Here is a 20,352-nt window from a genome sequence, read left to right on the forward strand (position 1 = left end):
GTTATTTCCCCATTGTCACACTTGTATTGTGGGTTTTCTACGTGTAGTGGTAGTATTCATTGGCTAAATGATATGCGCGGCCATGCTCCTTTGGCTCCACCCTTTCTGGATGGGTTGACTCGCCTCCAAGGAAGGGGAGCCCTCCGTGGATGAAGCCTCACACAGGATCAAATCTTAGGCCAGAGCACACAGCAGAGAAGACAGTCCGGAGAGAAATGCTGGGCTTCAGTGATCCAGCACAGTTCCTAGTGTGATTTTTTTCTTCTTGTTGCAGTGGCGTTCTTTCATAGAAAGAGTGCAGGGCCGCTTAGCGAAGCGGAGTGACCTTGTTATTCTGGAGCCTCTGGGAAAGCGAATTTTCTGGGCCGTTTTCAGCCCACTCCCGAGAGGTTCAGGACACAGGACAGTAAAAACAAACAAACAAACAAACAAAAAATATATAGGCACAAGCAACACTCATAGTTTCTCACAGTCGGGAACCACGGGGCAGGCATAGATTTTTCCCAGCCTGACATCACAAACAGGCGACCTGCCTTTCTGCAAAATACTGCTTATAGCCGGTTTTCATGATTGGAAGCAGTTCCTTGGCATTCCGGCTCGTGAATGAGCCTCTGGGAGAACGAATTTCTGGGCCCTTTTCGGCCCACTCCCGAGATGTTCAAGAGACAGGAAAGTAGAAAAAAACACACACAGGCAGCACTCACAGTTTCTCTAAAGAGCTAGTTTCATTATATGTTTTGACAACTTAGTGTTTCTTTTTCCTTAGTAGTATTGCCTCTAGTATAAATAAACCAAATATGAAAAATAAATAAAAAACTCAAGATGACCTTGATTCCATTTTCCTGTCCTGGTGTTATCTGGATGTAAAGCAGCAGTCAATTACGGGGATAGGTAATAGATCCAAAGTCATTGGCAAAAGTATTCATTTTTCATTTCAAAATCACCCTTAGAAGAAGGTATGTGGCCACACCATCCTCATGCCCAATAAATAGAACTGCTGGGTCAGCTGGGTTTATGATTTTATCATAAAAGAACTAATATATTTTGAGTTTAGCAGAGATGAGCTAGATTTGTTTTATACATCGAGTGCCTGTTATAAAAAGACTTATTCTTGGGGCCGGAGAGATAGCATGGAGGTAAGGCATTTGCCTCTCATGCAGAAGATCATTGGTTCGAATCCCAGCATCCCATATGGTCCCCCGAGCCTGCCAGGAGCAATTTCTGAGCTTGGAGCCAGGAATAACCCCTGAGCGCTGCCAGGTGTGACCCAAAAAAAACAAAAACAAAAACAAAAAAGATTTATTCTTGGGGCCAGAGTGGTAGCACAGTGGTAGGTAGGGCGTTTGTCTGACCCAGAATGAACATGGGTTTGATCCGCGGCATCCCCTTAGCCAGGAGCAATTTCTAAGGACAGATCCAGGAGTAATCTCTGAGAGCCGCTATGTGTGGCCCAAAATAACAACAACAACAACAAAAACAACAACAAATTATTCTTTCTGGCCTCTGTTTTTCAAGAACTTGTGTGCTGGAGGCTGAAAATAAAAAAAAATTAAGGTAAGGTATATCTATAAGAATCAAACTTCATTATACTGAGTATCTGCCCTTCCACCTCTAGGCATTGACCTTCTGCAGTTGGCCCTAATCTTATAATTTTTAGAAGATATTGTCCAATGGCTGCTCTGCTTTTCTAATAGTGATGACAGTGATACTCTAAACTTAGGATTCTGGAGATCCCAAGCAGCCAAGTTTGGCCCCAATGGTTTTGAGGAACAGGAGAGAGTGGGCTCGGAAGTTGCTTTAAAACTTTATATTTAGCAAATGATAAGCCTGTGGTTTGTCTTCAGCATAAGGCTAATAAAATATTGGAACAATTTTTTGTAATCACATCAATACCTGCATGACAGCTTGCTTGACCTGTGACTTTTCAAGTTCATTACAAGCTAGAGATGCCAAGAGACAGCCAAGAGATACCAAGAAGTTTGGCAGAAATGTCCAAAAACTGTTATTTTAGGTAAGTCTCTATCAGTTAAGGTGATAGTGGAAGAATTTGTTGTTTTTCGTACTAAAGAAAGAAAAAAATGAAGATTATTTTATTCATTTAAGATTTATTAGGTGGAGTAGTATAGATTAAATGGACCAAAGAAAAATTCACAAGAGAATTTGTTGAGAAAACAAATTCAAGTGTTTAAAGAGGAATGTTCTGAGTTCCCCTTGATGAGGATATTAAAATGTAGGCATTATATAGTATTGCAATAATTCTACAAAAAAATTGTAGTAAATGAAGAAAGAAAACAGATCTACATGAAGGAGTGGGAATTGTCAGCAGCATTCGACGGGGACATTTGGAAGATGAGGATTAACATTTGAAAATCTTGTATTGATTTTACTGGTGTCATCTCTGGGCTGACAGAACTCTAGATTATCTGGTGATTTCCTTCTGCTCTTTTAATAGATTCAGAGAAGAAACATACAGGCAAATGTATACTCAGCTTTTCGGCCAAAGGAAGGAATGGTAGATACAGTAAATTCTAAATAATCTTTATGCTAAAGTGTCATATTTGCTGGAAAGTACATCGTGCCACACTCATAGCTCATCACAAACCTTAAGAGATGCAACTAAGAAATTTAATTCCTTTATGATATGAAGATTTTTGCCTTGAAAAAATACTTTAGGTATTTAGTTTATGTGCTCTAAAGAGAGAAAATACATTTTCTTTCCAAAATTTAAACACATATATAATTATACAATATTATTAACAGACAGCTGATATGAAGACCAAATGGAGGATGTAGCTGTTTTGCTAAAGCTGACCCTGGTTCCATCCCCAGTATCCCATAGTCCTCCAAGTGAGCACCACTAGATATGATTCTGGAGCACAGAGCCAGGAGTAGCTTCTAAACATTGTTGGGTTAACCCAATACCCCTCCTCAAAAGGATTCATGTGAATTTTATTTCTAATTTATATTTAAAGATTAATAAAATAGAAATTGAAAGTCCTGGGGCTGGAGAGATAGCACAGTGTAGGGTGTTCACCTTGCATGCAGTCAACCAAGGATAGACAGTGGTTAGATTCCGGCATCCCATATGGTCCCCCATGCCTGCCAGGAGTAACACCTGAACACTACTAGGTGTGACCCCCTCAAAAAAAAAACCAAGAAATACAAAGTCCTCTTGTACTGAGATATGTCCTAGAGAATCCCAGTTATTGTGATATATTCCAAGAACAAAAAATATGCACAATTGAATACAGCAGTTTGAATAACCCAGAATTAATTTTTTCTAAATATTTTAAGTACAAAATACAACTTGAGGAGGCAGAAAGATAATGAGAGAAGGTATTTATCTTATATGCAGCCAAACTGGGTTCTATATCCAGCACCCTATACAGTCCATTGAGCATTGCCAGGAGTAATTTCTTAGCAGAGAATGAGGATTATATTCAGAGCATAAGCATACTTTCTATGGTCCCAAAAGAAAGAAAGAGAAAAGAAAGAAAAAAAGAGAGAAAGAAAGAAAGAAAGAAAGAAAGAAAGAAAGAAAGAAAGAGAAAAAGAAAGAAAGAAAGAAAGAAAAAGAAAGAAAAAAGGAAGGAAGAAAAAAGAAAGAAGAAAAAAGAAAAAGAAGAAAGAAAGAAGAAAAAGAAAATTAAAGAAGAAAGAAGAAAGACAGAAGAAAAAGAAAAGAAAAAGGAAGAAAGGAAAGAAGAAAGAAAAAAGGAAGAAATAAAAAGAAAGAACAAAGGAAGGAAGGAAGAAGGAAAGAAGGAAATAAAAAGAAAGAAGAAAGAAGAGAGGAAGGAAGAAAAAAGAAAGAAGAAAAAAGAAAGAAGAAAAAAAGAAAGAGAAAGGAAGGAAGGAAGAAAAAAGGAAGAGAAAGAATGAATGAAAGAAAAAGGAAATAAGAAGGTATAAGAATAGAGAAGAAGGAAGGAAGGAAGGAAGGAAGGAAGGAAGGAAGGAAGGAAGGAAGGAAGGAAGGAAGGAAGGAAGGAAGGAAGGAAGGAAGGAAGGAAGGAAGGAAGGTAAAAGAACTGAGTTGCATGGTCGTTGGGTGAGTGGCATGAGACCTTGGGACATCGTTGGAAGGAAGTGTGTTCTCTGTGGATGGTCGGTGCTGTGTGTTGCAAAGACATACTTATGGAAAACAGAAGTAACAATATTGTAGATCCCAATACAGTACCTAAATCAAAAAAACTTTTTTAAGAAGTTGAATGAAAGAGAGGCTTGAGTGATGGCACAAGCGATAGGGCGTTTGTCTTGCACCTGCTAAGCTAGGAGGACTGCAGTTTGATACTTCGGGGTTCCATTTGGTTCCCCAATCCAAGAGCTATTTCTGAGCACATAGCCAGGAGTAACCACTGAGCGCCACCGGGTGTGACCCCAAAACAAAACCAAACAAACAAACAAAACAAAAAAGTTGAATGGAAGACCCTTAAAAGGAAAAGAAATATAATTGAATCATTCCTTAATTTTAATGTGTTTATTTACTTAAAGTATGACTAGAGACTGTGGCTTCCAGATAAACCAAGACAAATTGCCAATTACAGATATGTTCTATCATCTCTGAATTCTCTATAAAAATTACTGTGCACAATAGTCCAGAGTTATCACTTTAATTATCTGAAGTAGAGGGCTGCTGATAATACCACCTAATGTGCTCAAATTTATTGGCATTAAACTAGAGTAAATTATATAAATTAAGGCCTATGATTAAAATAGAGAAATAAAAAGCAAAGTAAATATCAAAAATATTTTAAATATTTAGTTATACTTCTTTAATTTCCAGGATTATAAGTCTGTGCCTACTCTTGCCAACAAAAAATTATTGTTTCCTTTCCTCCAGTACAAAATCTTAATTATAAATGATCAAAACACACTAAGGGGAAATCATTATTTAAAAAATAACTTTAAATAATCTATAATTATTTTAATGCACTTATTTTGTTAGAATGGAAATTGGTCTAAAGAAAAAAATAAGCAATATTGTACACCTATACAGTGTTTAAGTTGTGTGTTTGTGTATTTGTGTTCAAAAAATGACACTTAAACATGTTTATTTCAGTGTGTGATAGGTAACTTTCCTTTCTATTTTGGAACAACACCCACAATTTTCACCATATTGCTCTCTAATTTGTCACCACTGACAGAAAAGAAATTAAATTACAAGCAGATTAACCTCATATCATTTACATAAACATCAAAATTCTTTTAAATTATTCTCACTTATTTATATTTTTCATGTATCCAGACTGCCTTAAAAGTATACTCTTGAGAGTTTAGGAATATATGGGAAAAGAACATTTTTCTAATGTCTCTTATGTTTGAAACATTTCTAGGTTTGAATAAATTCCCTGTCTCTTCCAGAGAATTTATAGTGTATGAAAACTATAGTATAACATACCATAATTATGATTAGATGACAAGTATGTCAAAACATATAAAATTGTCAACACAAAGAATATTTACTAAAACTAGTCTCTGCTATGCTTATTAGTTAATAAAATCTATCAGTATTATATTTTTATAACAAATGTACCACACAAAAATTCAGGATAATGATGATAAAAAGGTTTAAGGGGAAAGAAAAGGGTATGTGAGATTTTTAGTATAAACTCAAATTTAGTATATACTCAATTTTTAGTTGATCTAAAACTTCTCCAAATAATGTTTTTACTAATACATAAAATATATTTAAATTAATTAAATTCAACTTTAATGTTAATTTAATTAATTTTTAATAATACATGACAATGTATGAAAATTGTGGGTTTTCATTTTATTTTGAGTTTCTGAACAGGTTTAACACAAAGAGTGATGAGTGCTGTTAGAGAAATAATTACATTGAGAACTATCCTAACAATGTGAATGAATGAGGGAAGTAGAAAGCCTGTCTAGAGTACAGGCGGGGGTGGGGTGAGGAGGAGGGAGATTTGGGACACTGGTGATGGGAATGTTGCACTGGTGAAAGGGGGTTGTTCTTTACATGACTGAAATCCAACTACAATCATATTTGTAATCACGGTGTTTAAATAAAGATATTAATTTAAACAAAAAATAAATGTCCCTAGAATATTTTAAAACTCTAACATGATTTTCTTAAGATTAATTTGGGCAAGCTGTAGTGTGAGTTACTTAGATTCTTTACATTTCTGACACACTGCCAATAATTATTAGTTGGCAGAGCCAGTATCTCCTTAGGGAATCTTCTATTGCTAAACACATTTTTCTCATTGTCAGCTACTACACTTTCTCTTTACCTGTAATGTTTAATATATATGCTTACATTATGAAAGGAAAATTTCAGATACTAGTAGTTTGCATTTGAGGTAGGATAGAAGCTTTTAGATATGAATTCTTACACAAATAAATCAAACTCTAATATACTTTACTCAAATTAAGAATGCCTCACCTATTTCCTTTATCCAAGATAAAGATATAAAATATTGCCTTGACATAAAATTTTAGATATTTACTTTCACACTAGTTCTAAGTCATCATGTGGGCATCTAAGAATAAACCAATGACAATCACATAGTTTTACTTTTAAAGAAAAGGGAAAAATGGACGATTATTATAAATTTATCTCGACCCTACTGTTTCAGTTTATTGGTGACTTTAAGATGACTACAAAACTTTTATTTTTAATGTCAGTGTGAAAACATTGCCAAGGGCATATAATTGCAAAAGAAAAAAAAAAAAGAAAAAGAAGGAAAAATTAAGAAAGATAAAGACTAAATATGCTGCTCAATAGTACAACACTTACCTTGCATATGTGAGCCTTGGGTTTTAATCCAAGGCACACACTATCACTGTAACTCCTTTTTTGTTTGTTTGGGGGCCATACCCAGCAATGCTCAGGAGTTACTCCTGGCTCTGCATTCAGGAATTACTCCTGGGTGTGCTCCAAGGAGCATATAGGATGCCAGGGTATTGACCCTGAGTGGGATAAATACAAGGCATGCACCCTAGCCACTGTGCTATTGCTGTGGCCCCTCACTTAACTCGTGACATGGGAAAGTGTGGAAATGACATCATAAGTCACAGGGATATTAAGCATCACAGAATTTTCTACTATGTGGGCTGTTAGAGATGGGAAGAAAGTGATGCATATAGATGTAATTTCAAGTGCAGGAATTGGGCATCAACTTAGATTTGATCACCAGAATTTGGATAAAACCAATGACATTAGAATGGATTTGCAGACACTAATAGTCAGTATAATGTGTAAAGATAAAAAACATTTGAAAATGTCTTCTTTTCTAATTTGCATATAGATTTCTTCATATAGTTTGCATATAGGTTTTTAGCTTAATTGATTTAGGTAAAGGTTTTTAAAACCATGTTAAAATCTATTGAAGCAGTTGATTTTTTTCTTGTTAATATCTTTGGAGAAAATATTTCAACTTTTTAATATTGAGTATAATGTTATTGCTGGGTTTGTCATATATAGACTTTTTCTTTTTTTTTCTTGGTGTTTGGGTCACACCTGGCAGCTCTCAGGGGTTACTACTGTCTCTATGCTCAGAAATCGCTCCTGGCAGGCTCAGGGGACCATATGGGATGCCTGGATTTGAACCACCGTCCTTCTGCATCTAAGGCAAATGCCTAACTGCTGTGCTATCTCTCTGGCCTTCATATATAGACTTTATATACTCACTTATGTTTCTTCCATTCCCAATTTATTGAGCATTTTTATTGCAAACAGATTTTGGATCTTGCCAAATGTTTTCTCAGCATCTATAGATATGATAATATGATGTTTATCTTTCCTTTCATTGATGTATTTAACACTAATAGATTTGTGTATGTTGAAATATCTTTGATTCTCTGGAATGAATTCTAACTTGGTCATAATGAGTGATTCTCTTGTAGGATTGTTGGATTTGATTTGCCAAGATTTTGATCTATTAGATTTTGCATGTAAACTCATTAGAGAAATTGATTTATAGGATTATTTTTCTTGATGCGTATATGCCATCCTCATTACTTTGGTGATTAGGATAAGGTTAATATCTAAAGGTTAATATCTAAAATAAATTTGGAAGTTTATCCACTCACCTACTATTCTGTCTTTTGTTTAAGAGTCTGAGAGTTTAAGAGATCATTAGAGATTCCTTAAAAGTTTGTACATTTCACCGGGGAAAACATCTGCTCCTTTTTTCTTCTTTCATCCTTTTTTCTCCCACAATCCCACTTTTTAAATTTTTCGTAAAGAAATAATAGACAAATTGTCACTTTAAAGTAAAAAAAAAACACTCTTTAGATTGTTTTATTTATCTTTGTTAAGATTTAACTGAATGATAATGGTGTATTGGAAATATAATTTTTTCAGTGATACTACAACCCAAGATACAATATTTATAAATTTAGAAACTTGAGCAATTTACTAATTTTGGTATTATTAAAAGTATTTTTGGAGTTAACAATAGTATTAGCAGTCATTTTCCAGTTGAAAAATTTAATCCAACTTCTGATTCTATTTCCATATTAATATAAGTATGTTTTATATTTATAATGATTAGACAAGAACATATAAAATGTAATGAAGTTCAATTAAAATATTTTGTTTTAATATTTTTATAAGCCTATAACTTAGAAACTTTCTAGGAGTTCTCTAAACTTTTAATTTATAAATTAAAAGAAAGACCATTATAAGCATAAATATATTCTTCAGTTGAACTAAAAATGCTATTATAAAATTTAAGAATCAGACTGCTTTCAGAAGCTTTCTGAAGCAGTTACAAGTTTAGTGTTTACTAACAATAATCTTTGCAGTCAATATATATTTATGGTTATTGTCCTATGTCTTGCAAATTGCTTTATATTATATTAGCTTATTCATTAATTATGTACACTTTTTGTATGTGAATGATTAAAAGGTTTTTTTAATTCAGTGAACATATTTTTCAGAAGCAAAAACCAACCACTAAGCTGGTCGATCTAAAACAATAACCAAATTCACTGACATTAAACATAGACAAATTCAGCTGGAAATAGATGTTAATTGTTCAATATTGTTGAACCATATTTGGCAAAGACAAAAATGTGCAAAAATACCAGCTGGTAGGGATATGTCTCTTTTTTATCATATCAGTTGATAGGCATGTTTGTTGCTATTTCAACTTTGAGAGATGAATATGACATATCCAGTTAAACCAAAAGTTTAACTATTAGAAATTTTGCCAGAGGCTATGACAAGAAACTGAATTTTTATTCTGAATGAATTCTTGGTAAGACACCTGATCTTACCTACTTTCAAATCAGTCACTGTCCATTATTATACTGACTTAAAATCCACTTTCCAGTAGTCACTGTGTTTATGGACACAGAGGCATTAATTTCCAGAAAGAGACTTAGATATCTGATTACAGAGCTATTTCTCCTTTCTTATCCTTCTTCTTTGGTCTCTCCCCTTTTCTATTCTATCCCCTTCTCCTCATCTTCTTCCCTGACTATTTCTAAACTATATTACTGTTTCTAATTCCACAATATACCTAAATCACTTGTATAGCTACTGTTTAAATTCAAGGGAATTATCAATAATAATTTTTTCTATATTTATCTGGCACTTTTTTTTTTACAGACCTTAAGGCCTAAACTTTGTTTCTTTGAGTTCTTGCGATCTAAATTCCAAAGTCCATTGAAAGCAACCTAGCATATTTTTACAAGAGTAAATGTCTTGAAAAGAGAACTTTCGGGTCAGGGTTCAATGAAAAAGAATGAGAGTTTGAGTTGTCTATGTATGCCTCAAGATGTGTAAAATAAAATCAAATGAACATCAAATAAATATCAGTATTCTAGAACTGCAATCTTAAAAAGAAGACACTTGCCCTTAACTTTTCCAGTATTGTGTCTCCTTTTGTCTGTGTGAAAGCAATTGACAGATTGACAGGGGACATCTGATTAGATTTATAATTGCAAAGATTCCAGCACATTCACAAAACTCTATCAACCACCAAAACTTTCATGAAATGTACTCAGGAAATTGTAAAGCACTTAACAAATTCCACCTGTAACTTCTAGATCCTCTTGAGAAAGCCAGTTGACAAATACAAGATAGGTCAAGGATATTAACAAGAATAGTTTTTAACCTTAAAAATAGTAAAATTATTTCCATTTTAAAGAAAGATCAGTCCAGAGACTTTTGACATAGTGGTAGCCTATAAAGTTCATATGATTTTAAGAAATTTATTGTGATGTTTTTCCATAAATTCTTTTCATATTCAAAGTACAGATACTGAAATAATGACTCATGTTAGAGATTCTGTCACAACTGTCCATTTTTGTTTTTCCCAGGACAAATTTGTTGAGGGCTGGGGGATAGTGGGCCACACCCAGCTGTGTACAGGGCTTATATCTGGCTCTGCACTAAAAAATCACTTCTATTAGGGCTCACAGGGATGTTTGGGGAGACCAGAAATTGAACCCAGATTGGCCATCTGCAATCTTAAAATCTGTATCTCTCTGACCCCTACAGGGAAACTTTCAAATAACTTCTTAGAGTATAGCCCACATGTGTTAGAAACCTCTGTCTTAAACACAGTTTTGAAATTTAATTTTATATTTTTAAAGTTTAGTCAATAAGATTATAAAGTATTCAAGTTTCTACTCTTCCCCCCCTCCAGTTTCTACTCTTGATGCACAAAGTCATTGCATATTCCCAACATCAAAGTGTCTAAGACAATCATCACAACCCTATAACTTCCAATGTTCTTACCCCCCAACTGTCCCTCCAATATTTGTTGATGACCAGTTATAATTTCAGTGCATAATGTTACTTCCCTTAGCACTACCCACATACTTGGTAACTTCCACTATGTCCCCATGCTACTTCTGGGAACCCTATTTATTCCCACACCTAGCACTCTAAGATTTGTATTCTAGTATCTAACATTTATTATAAATTAATAGTGTCCCCACCCTTGACTTGTTTCTCTATGTACCACAGATGACTGGGAACATCTTATACTGTCCTTCACCTCCATTAACTTCACCCAGATTGATATCCTCCCAGGCCATCCAAGTTGCAGTTAACTGTTTGGCTTTATTTTTGCATAGGCACAGTAAGTATTGAGGAAATTAGAAAGGAAATTCCCTTGGCCTAAGAAATGCAGGGTTTCTCCACCTTTAAAGCATACTGTCATGGGAACAACTACAGGCTCTGGACATGCTCATTGTCTAAACCCAAGGTCTTCTTGTGGTGTCAGGAAACATTCAGCTTAGGTGTGGTTGACACAATCAGTTCTCTGTAATTAGAGATCTTGATGTTTGCACAGGTCATTGGACAAAGTCTAGGATAGAGTATTTCTTTATGGTTCCAGAAGTTCTGTTTCATCATGGTTTTTGTAGTCAGTCTTCTGTAATTAGTGATCTTGGTTTTTGTAAAGATCCTAGGAGGAAGGCTAGGATAGATACTTTCCTTATGGTTCCAGAAGTTCTGTTTCATCATGGTTTTTGTAGTCAGTCTTCTGTAATTAGTGATCTTGGTTTTTGTACAGATCCTAGGATGAAGGCTAGGATAGATACTTTCCTTATGGTTCCAGAAGTTCTGCTCAGTTACAGTTGTCAAAGTCAAAGTCTTTGGAATTAGAGTTCTTAGTTTTTGTACAATCCTAGGTCATAGCCTAGGTTAGGGTCTTTGTTTTAGGTCCCAGGAAAAGTTCTGCTCAGTTGTGATTGTCAAAGTCAGTCTTCTGTAATTAGTGATCTTGGTTTTTGCACAAATCAAAGGATGGAGTGGCTTCTTTTTGGGGGGAGTTTGGGCCACACATGATGACACTTAAGGGTTACCTCTGGTTATTCACTCAGAAATTGCTCGTGTTTGGGGACCATATGAGATGCCGGAAATTCAAACGTGGTTTGTCCTAGGTTAGCTGCATGCAAGGCAAAAGCTCTACAGCTGCCCCACCACTTTGGACCCAATGGATGTAGTGTCTTCTGATTTTATTTTACTATTAGGTGATGAGCTAGGCCAACTTACTCTTAGATCAAGTTGTTGCTGTTTCCTAATCATCAGAATGCCATATCAACCTGACAGAAGTTCATGCCAGCGGGATTAGGAATTCTCTGGGGGTAGTTTGATTCCTGGTGCTGTTGCAGGAAACTGTATTGGTTCTAAGGTTAGGATATAGGGTTTGGGGTTGTAAGGTCACTGTTCCCATACTCTGGCTATTGAACTAAGAACTACTATGAACATAGGTATGCTTATATCTTTGTAAATTAATATTTTGTGTTTTGGAGATAGACATCTACAAGTGAACTGGGTCACATGGAAGCTCCATTCTTAACTTTTAAGAAATCTCCATAATTTTTCAATCATTATTTTATATGACCACTTTATTTACAATCACTATTACATTACTTTGAATTATTTTATTATTATTTATTATTATTAACTTAAAAATACTACTAGAACTCAACACTTCCAAACGTGATCCCTGACCACAGAGCCCTGATTCCAGACCAAGAATAAGGCCTGCTCATTATTAGGTTTGCCTCTCAAACAAACCAACAAAATCCTATAAACTCCAAAGGCAAGAAATAATTGTATGCAAATGTGGATGGGCCCTTGTCACTAGTCTCTTCCCCTTGATTATGTCCAGTTAACTCTTGCAGACAGTATGACCATGAAGACACCAACTTCTTTTTTAGCATTCATTACAGTCACTTGTGTTCCACCATTTCCCCCAAATATGTACTGTGATACACAGCAAAATAGAGTTGAGAAAAACAATAAAATGAGTTTAAAATTCCAAATCTGAAAACTCTCCTACTGGGTTTTAATCAATCAATGACCAACCAAGTCCTGGAAGTAAACTCTGAAGTTATTTCATGTCAGTCTTGCCTTTTTGTCTGGACTCTTCACTGTCATTCTCTCATCTTCTTGCCCTCGAAAATGTCTGTCCCTCTTTTAAATGTTAAAATACACAGTGTTCTTCCTTTCAAGGCATTAAGAACTTAGCAGTCTCATGCTTTCACTATAATTCCTTTCTCTCTCGGGGCTACTCTTAAACAACAATCAAGTTTCAAGGGTAAAGAGCCTCTTTCTCCAGAAGAATTTCCTCTCCTCATCCCCATGTCACTAAGATTCTCTAACACATGCTCCCATACACCTGCTGTATCTTCATCCTCATTGGTCTCTAAGGCAGGTCAGGTCACAATCTTCAGAGGAGACCAGAATCATTTGTTTCATTTACTTCACATTCTCACCTCCTGGTGTAAGACAAGGCATTGGATACCTCAATAAATACTTGTCGAAACAATTTGTTAAAACAGAAATTAGCTCAGGGCATTTGTTTACCACTGGTACCAGCCAATTTTGGAACATGGATGGCACAATTACCCAGAAATGTCTCTCCCTTGAGAATGACAAACACTCTTAAAGAAGAAAAACAAAACAAACATGGAGCCACTCCAAATCCAGATAAGAAATAAGAACAGTGAGAAGACTATTGAGGGCCAGATCCCAGGCACAGCCCAGGGACAAAGGCAGGCTCAGGCATGTCCAGATACCTCTAGCCAAATATAAAATACTATTATTATTCCTACAAGCCAAAGAGCCAATTGATCAGTCTGGTTTTCTTTCCACCAATTAGAACTGTATTGACTGGAAGCCTCATTTACATAAAGATGATCTCAGTGGAGATTAGCCCAAGTTTTTCCTCTGTAGAAACACATCCTTTTGTCAAGATAACCCCAACATGCAACTCAAAAACTTCTTAGGTCTGTGTTTTCTGGACTACAGTTCTGAGGTCCTGAATAAGCTTGGCTGCTATAACACCATAATGTGGTTGCTGTAAAAAATAAATTGGAGGTAATAAGGCCCTGTACACTATTGTTGAAACTCAACCAGCTTTGGTGTCTCCACACTCAACAATCCTCAACAGAAGTCACCTGCATCAGAGGAATTTTTTCTCTTTTCCCCTGTTATAGATAATAAGCCTGTAAGTAATCTAAGTAATCTTAATCATTCCATTCTTCTTCAATCTTCTTGGCCTTCTTATTTCTAATATTCTTGGGCCTATATGATGCCTTGTCAATGACAAGTCATGAGATAGTTTTAGTCTCCAAACCTGTAAGGTTGTTCCATAGAATTTAGTAAATAAACAAGACTTACATGGGGTACCCTAATGCCACATAATTATCTGCTGGAGTCCTCATTTACAGCACTTCAGGGTATGAATAGAAAACACATGATGAAGAATGTGTTTGAAGACAGGAACTTTAAGTTGAAATGAGTCTTAAATTACAGTTTGAATAGGCTCTAATTCAATCTGATTCTTTCTCAAAAAAGGTGCATATTTGATTAGGAAGGGAAACAACAAAGGTTTCTGTGTAACCACAAAAACATCATGTGACAATTATATGGCACCAAACCAAGAATTGAAAATTCAGAAAAAGCCAAACCTGTCTCCAGTTTGACCTTGGACTTCCAGCCTCCTCCAGATCTGTACAAAATAAATGTCTATTGTTTAAGTCACAGTATGTGGCACTTTGTTGTGGCTGCTCTGAAAAACTAGTGAACTGTGAATAGGTAAAAGTATCTCATCATAATTCTGTTATCTGCTTGTTTTGGAGTCACATCCAAAAGTACTCAGTCATACTCAGTAATTACTCTTGGTTTTGTGCTCAGAGATCACCCTGTATTATCTTACAGTGTGGATCACATTGTGTGGATCATTATAGTGATCATTGTAAGGTTTATGTGGTTCCAGGAATAATCTAATCAGAATTGGCCATATGCAAGGCAAGTGCCCCACTGACTGTATTATCTCTTCAGCTTTTGTGTCCACAACTTTATCCAGAAGCTCAATTTGTAGTCTTGTTTTTATTGTATTTTGTGTATTTATTGTATTGTATTTATTTCTCTAAATCAAGAAATAAATATGAATATCAAGGAAGAACATAATAATAATAGATTATTCATCAAATAGGTTCCAGGCATTCTTTCATAATGGCCATTTCATGCTATGTCAATGTAAGAGCTCAGAAACATAGGATTCTTGAGGAGAGAAAGCAGCCTGTGATGCTACAAACAACATAGAGATGGAAAGTGCACCTCAAAGTATCTAAGTGAGCTGAAGGCAGTGGGAGGTGCAAAAGCTTTAACATTCCTACATTTCCCTATTTATAAGTTAATGTTCACATTTATTGCCAAGTGTCAAAGTGTAAACCTGGGACAGCTGATATCTTTTTGAGTTTCAGTAACTTCATCTGTAAATAGGGATAATAATGGTTATTTTGGATTAAATGAAATACCTGTAAAATAAAAAAAATTAATTAATATTAAGAAATAATTAACTTTGGGAAATAATATAGGGCGTAAGGTGCTTGTCTTGCATGCTGATGACTCTGGATCAATTCCTACCACCAGTGGCCAAACAGATACATAAAAAAAAAGACAACTGCCCAGTGTAGTTGATAAGGAGAAATTCAATTTTTATTCTTGACTAAACAGATATATAAAGAAAAAGACAACTGCCCAGTGTAGTTGATAAGGAGAAATTCAATTTTTATTCTTGACCCAAACACTATTAAAAATACCTTTTTCATCAAGACTTTGGGTTTCAACAAAGAGAAACCTATTTTTATATTAATCCATGTGATTATTTAGAAGTAGCTACCTAGCTACCTAGCTAGCATGTGTCTGATTTGCTTCTGAGAGGAGTGTTTGATTAGGTGCATCTTGGGGTGTCCATGTGCACAGGACCCTGGAATGCTAAAGAGAAATCAAGTGTAGACTGGCTTGTCTTAGGGTCAAAGAGAGAGCTCAATGGGCTGAGCACATTCTTGGCATATGGAGACCTATGGTTCTATCCCTGTTATCATACAGTGTCCTAAACACCGACTGTAAGAATCTCTGAGCACAGAGCTGGGATCAACCCCCAAGCACTGGGGTGTTGGCTCTGGACAACAACCAAAACCCAGACTGGCTTGTCTTTAAGATCATAGCCAGAGTGAACAAACACTGGGGCATGCCTGAGAACTGAACTGAACTTAAGTCCATTTTTAGCTTTGATTTTTCAAAGAAATCAGATTTTATTCTGGTTTAAAGTACTGTTCAGCCACAATGATCTCAAACTATAAAAGAGGAAAGAGGGAAAAAGAGAGAGAGATCAAGAGAGAGATGCCATTGCAGAGTCAACCACACCTTGAACCAAAACTACTCCTTCATTTTCTAGATAAATGACCTTAGTCAAATGCCCTAACCTCCCCAAACCTGTTTTCTTCATGTGTAAAATGACCATGATAATAAGCACCTCATGGTTTGTTTGGCTGTAAATAATAAATGCAATTATACAGGCACAGTGCTGAGTGGTAATAACATTTATATAACATTTACTATGTGACAATCACTGGTCTAAACACTGTATTTGTATTTATTTAGCTCAGAGAGTCTTCACAAAATCTTTGTAAGATGGGCTGTTCTCATCATCCTCGCTTTACTGCTGAAGAAGATGGTAGTCCTGGAAGTTTAGGAATTTGCCCAACATCACACAGTTAGTAAGTGGAGCTCCACAGTCAAACCCTGGCAATCTCACTCCTGCTTTTTTCAGGAATCAAGCAGAGATTCATCTTTTCACCTATGTGGGATCACTATCTCAGAGCCAATAATCAATACAGAATGCAGACAGTTTGCATTTAGAGGAGAAATCATCTTTTTAAAGGATAACCGCCATTTCATTTCACATCCCTTTGATTTCTAAGAGTTCATTCTATCAAGAAAAACACCTAAAATATGTGAACTCTAAATAAGAATGCTTTTACAAATTTACATAAACAATGTTTTAGATTTAACGACAACTTAGCTACAAATTAGATTCCATGGCATAATGCACACAACAATACAAAGATATAGGTAGTGTCAATGAAACTGAATAGAGCCAACATCCTAGAAATTGAGAATTGTCTCTCAGAAACCTCAGGGAAAATGGGTTTGCAAGGTAACTAGATGGGAAGGGGAGGGGACTCTGCTGTCATTGGTGGAGGGATGCTGACAGTTGGAGTCGGGACAATGATTGCCTGTTATCAACGGATCTGTAAATTACGGTGAATTAAAAAAAACAAACATCATAGGAGAGTGCACAGTAGGAGGAATAGTGTGTAGAAGAAAGCATATTGACTTTCAAATACACTATTTATAATGCCCAATACCTTTAAATCAAAAGGCACATTTCATATAAAACAATACAGTATCAAAATATTTTTCTTCAAAGAAACTTTTGTATTTTGTTTCTTCTTGCTTTTCTTTGTATTAAAAATAATCTCAATATTAGGGAGCTTCAGCGTCTGGTTCTCATATTCTCGCTCATGCATCTCCTGTTTATCTTGAAGTTTCTTCATGGACTGGGCATACCCTTTGGCTGGTTCTTAGTGGAGCTCTTTAGAAAGCAGGCCACAGCTTTCCTGAAGATATTCTGGCAGCCATCACAATGAGATCTGTGCTTAAGTTTTCACAGCAGAGAATGAATGAAGAAACAGGGAGGAATGATACTTGGGTGGTGAACCCCTAGCAAAGGCTGTTGAGCTGGGAGGGTGCTGTGGTTATCTATCTCTTTATTTATTTTTAAACAGAGATTTTTGCCATTTTTGAGAGAGGCTGCAATAAGTAGGAGGCATTTCATGTTCAGATGTTCAGAATTTAGAGAGTTAAAATATTTAAAACATCAAATGCCTAAACATAATTGCCTCCAAGTTTAGGACTCCAGCTTGGAGTTCCTAATTCAATCTAAACTAAACTGTGATTAAGAAAGCTAAATAGGGGCCAGTGAGGTGGCACTAGAGGTAAGGTGTCTGCCTTGCAAGCGCTAGCCAAGGAAGGACCGCGGTTCAATCCCCCGTCGTCCCATATGGTTCCCCCCAAGCCAGGGGCAATTTCTGAGCGCTTAGCCAGGAGTAACCCCTGAGCATCAAATGGGTGTGGTCCTATAAACCAAAAAAAAAAAAAAAGAAAGAAAGAAAGCTAAATAAATAAATGCTTTGGTTGCTAAGTAGGAAAAATTAGAAAGCTCTGAAAAAAAGTGTGGACTGTTTGAGCAGGTGGGAATGAAACTAAAAGGAAGGAGACTTCAATGCACTGGGCCTACATCCATCAGCCCTTCCCAAGGCCTAACAAAACCTTTTCTTTACATGTTCCTCTACCTCAGACATATTGTTTAGAAATGAGCCAGAAATGACTGGAATTAATATTTATTGCAAAGTTCTTAATAGTTTGTGCCAAGCACTGTACTAATAGTGCATTACAAAAATCACCGGATGTTCACTGAATGTTGTAGGAAGTGTTGGACAGGCAAAGAACACAAAGCACAGACATCCAAAGCAATGTGGAAGGTGGATTAGTAAAAGCAGGGTTAAGATCTGAATTTATTTTACCTGAATCCCAAAGTGATGCTTTTACATCATCTCCTGCTCTTTTTTATATTAGTCAATCCTCCTGCTCTTCTTAAAAAAAAAGAAAAAGAAAGAAAAGAAAAACACATTTACCTTCTAACAGTTGCAGAAATATCCTATCTTAGTTCCCTGGAAAGTTATTCTTAAGATTCCGCATCTTTTATCTTTGCCCCCCAGATCTGTCATTTCAGCTTTTGGGACTCACCCTAACTAGTGTGGTGAAAAATATAAGGTATCTCTATCCTCCTTTACATGTAGGGACACATAGCTTAGAAAATATTCAATTTCGGGGCTGGTGAGGTGGCACTAGAGGTAAGGTGTCTGCCTTGCAAGCGATAGCCAAGGAAAGACAGCTGTTCTATCCCACTGGCGTCCCATATGGTCCCTCCAAGCCAGGGGCGATTTCTGAGCGCTTAGCCAGGAGTAACCCCTGAGCATCACACGGGTGTGGCCCAAAAAAAACAAACAAACAAACAAACAAAAAACAAAAAAAAAGAAAGAAAGAAAAAGAAAATATTCAATTTCTTCTTGGAATGGTCCCCCAACCGACCTAAGGTATCTACAAATTTTATTCTGCCAAACCTTGTTGGTTCCCATCACTAAACTATCTATTTGCTCCTTCCAAATTTAAACAACAAACAAATCTTTTTTTTTTTTTTGTTCTGTTGCTGTTGTTGTTGTTGAAGTTTTGCTCCCTTTTGCCGCTCCTTAACAGTTCTCTTAATAGATGACCATGCTAGAATAAACCTTTTTCTCACCACGGTTTTCGAAATCCCATTCTAAAGGGAATCAACCTTACAGATTTCTGCTTGGGTGACCGCGCAAGGCCTAACTCGGTGACTTACTGACGAGAGTCTGTGCCAAGCTCACCTTCCAGACTGGGCTGGTCTCTGCCCTGCTGCCTGTCTCCAGTAAACATCCACAGAGAAGTTATTGGCCTGACCCGCACCATCCCATCCTCGAGTGCTGAGGTCTCTTTATAGATGAAAGAAAAGCCAACCAGCTGAGAAGTGAAGTTTTATCGAACTGACATGGAAGCCCGTGGCTGACAACACGAAAAGAAAGAGCAGACCGGGCCAGATGAATGGAATAGCCTTGGCAGAGGGCATTGGGGCAAGGAAAGCTTAGTCAAGTTCCTGGAGGGCAGGGAACCTCTGAGCCTCCAAAGTGACTGTGATTCACCCAGCAAGCATTCCATTGAAGCAGCAATTCTCCGGGGAGGGGGGACAGCGCTTTGCTTTGGAAGGGCCGGTCCTTGAGCGGCTCGAATTCACTCACGCACAGCTCCAGGTCCTGATCTAGGAAACCTAAGTAAGTGCAAACGGAGGATGAGGGTTCCTCCAGAGCTTGCTCTGAAAAAGAAGAATAACAAAAACAAAACAAAACATCCTTGATGGAGACAGCACAGCGCCCAGAGCTGGCTTGTCTTTGCTACGAGCTATCTAAGTTCATCAAAATCACGCACGAGTGCAAAACAATGCCAGGGGCCAGGAGATGGCACTGATCAAATAATGTCTCTGAACTCTGCACAAAGGCAAAGCTGGTACCTAGAGCGAGATCAAAGAGCGCTCAGCCAGACTCGGGGGACTTTCGGTGCGTTTTGCTTGGGAAGGAGGCAGAGTGGGAAGAGAAGAGAGGGAGCTAAGGGGCTAAGGCGGGTAGGGTGGGGTGGGGTGGAGGGTGCATTTAGGGGCAGGGAGAGGATCCCCCCCCCAATTATTTTTGACTAGTGTGGGTTGAAGGGGTAGGGGGGAGAGAGAGGGAGAGGAGATTGTGTGGTGCGTGCACGAAGGGCTACCTCCAGGGTTGCTACACCGCCCTCCCACCCTGCGTCTCCAGCGCACCCCTCCAGCCGGAGAGAAGGAGAGCGGCTCCTCCAGTGCCAGAAGGCAAAGGTCGCGGGTGAGAGAGGAGCTCCCGGTAGCACAGGCCGGGACAAGGTGACACACTTGCGGGCTCCCA

At 37.0% G+C, this 20,352-nt stretch overlaps 1 pseudogene; it reads right to left on the reverse strand.

The window, feature by feature from the left end:
• The window catches only part of LOC126005982 (prefoldin subunit 3-like), a 1,144,584-nt pseudogene that overhangs the window by 969,903 nt on the left and 154,329 nt on the right, over window positions 1–20,352 (reverse strand).

The sequence above is a fragment of the Suncus etruscus genome, chromosome 4, assembly GCF_024139225.1.
Source record: "Suncus etruscus isolate mSunEtr1 chromosome 4, mSunEtr1.pri.cur, whole genome shotgun sequence".
NCBI classification, from domain to species: Eukaryota; Metazoa; Chordata; class Mammalia; order Eulipotyphla; family Soricidae; genus Suncus; species Suncus etruscus.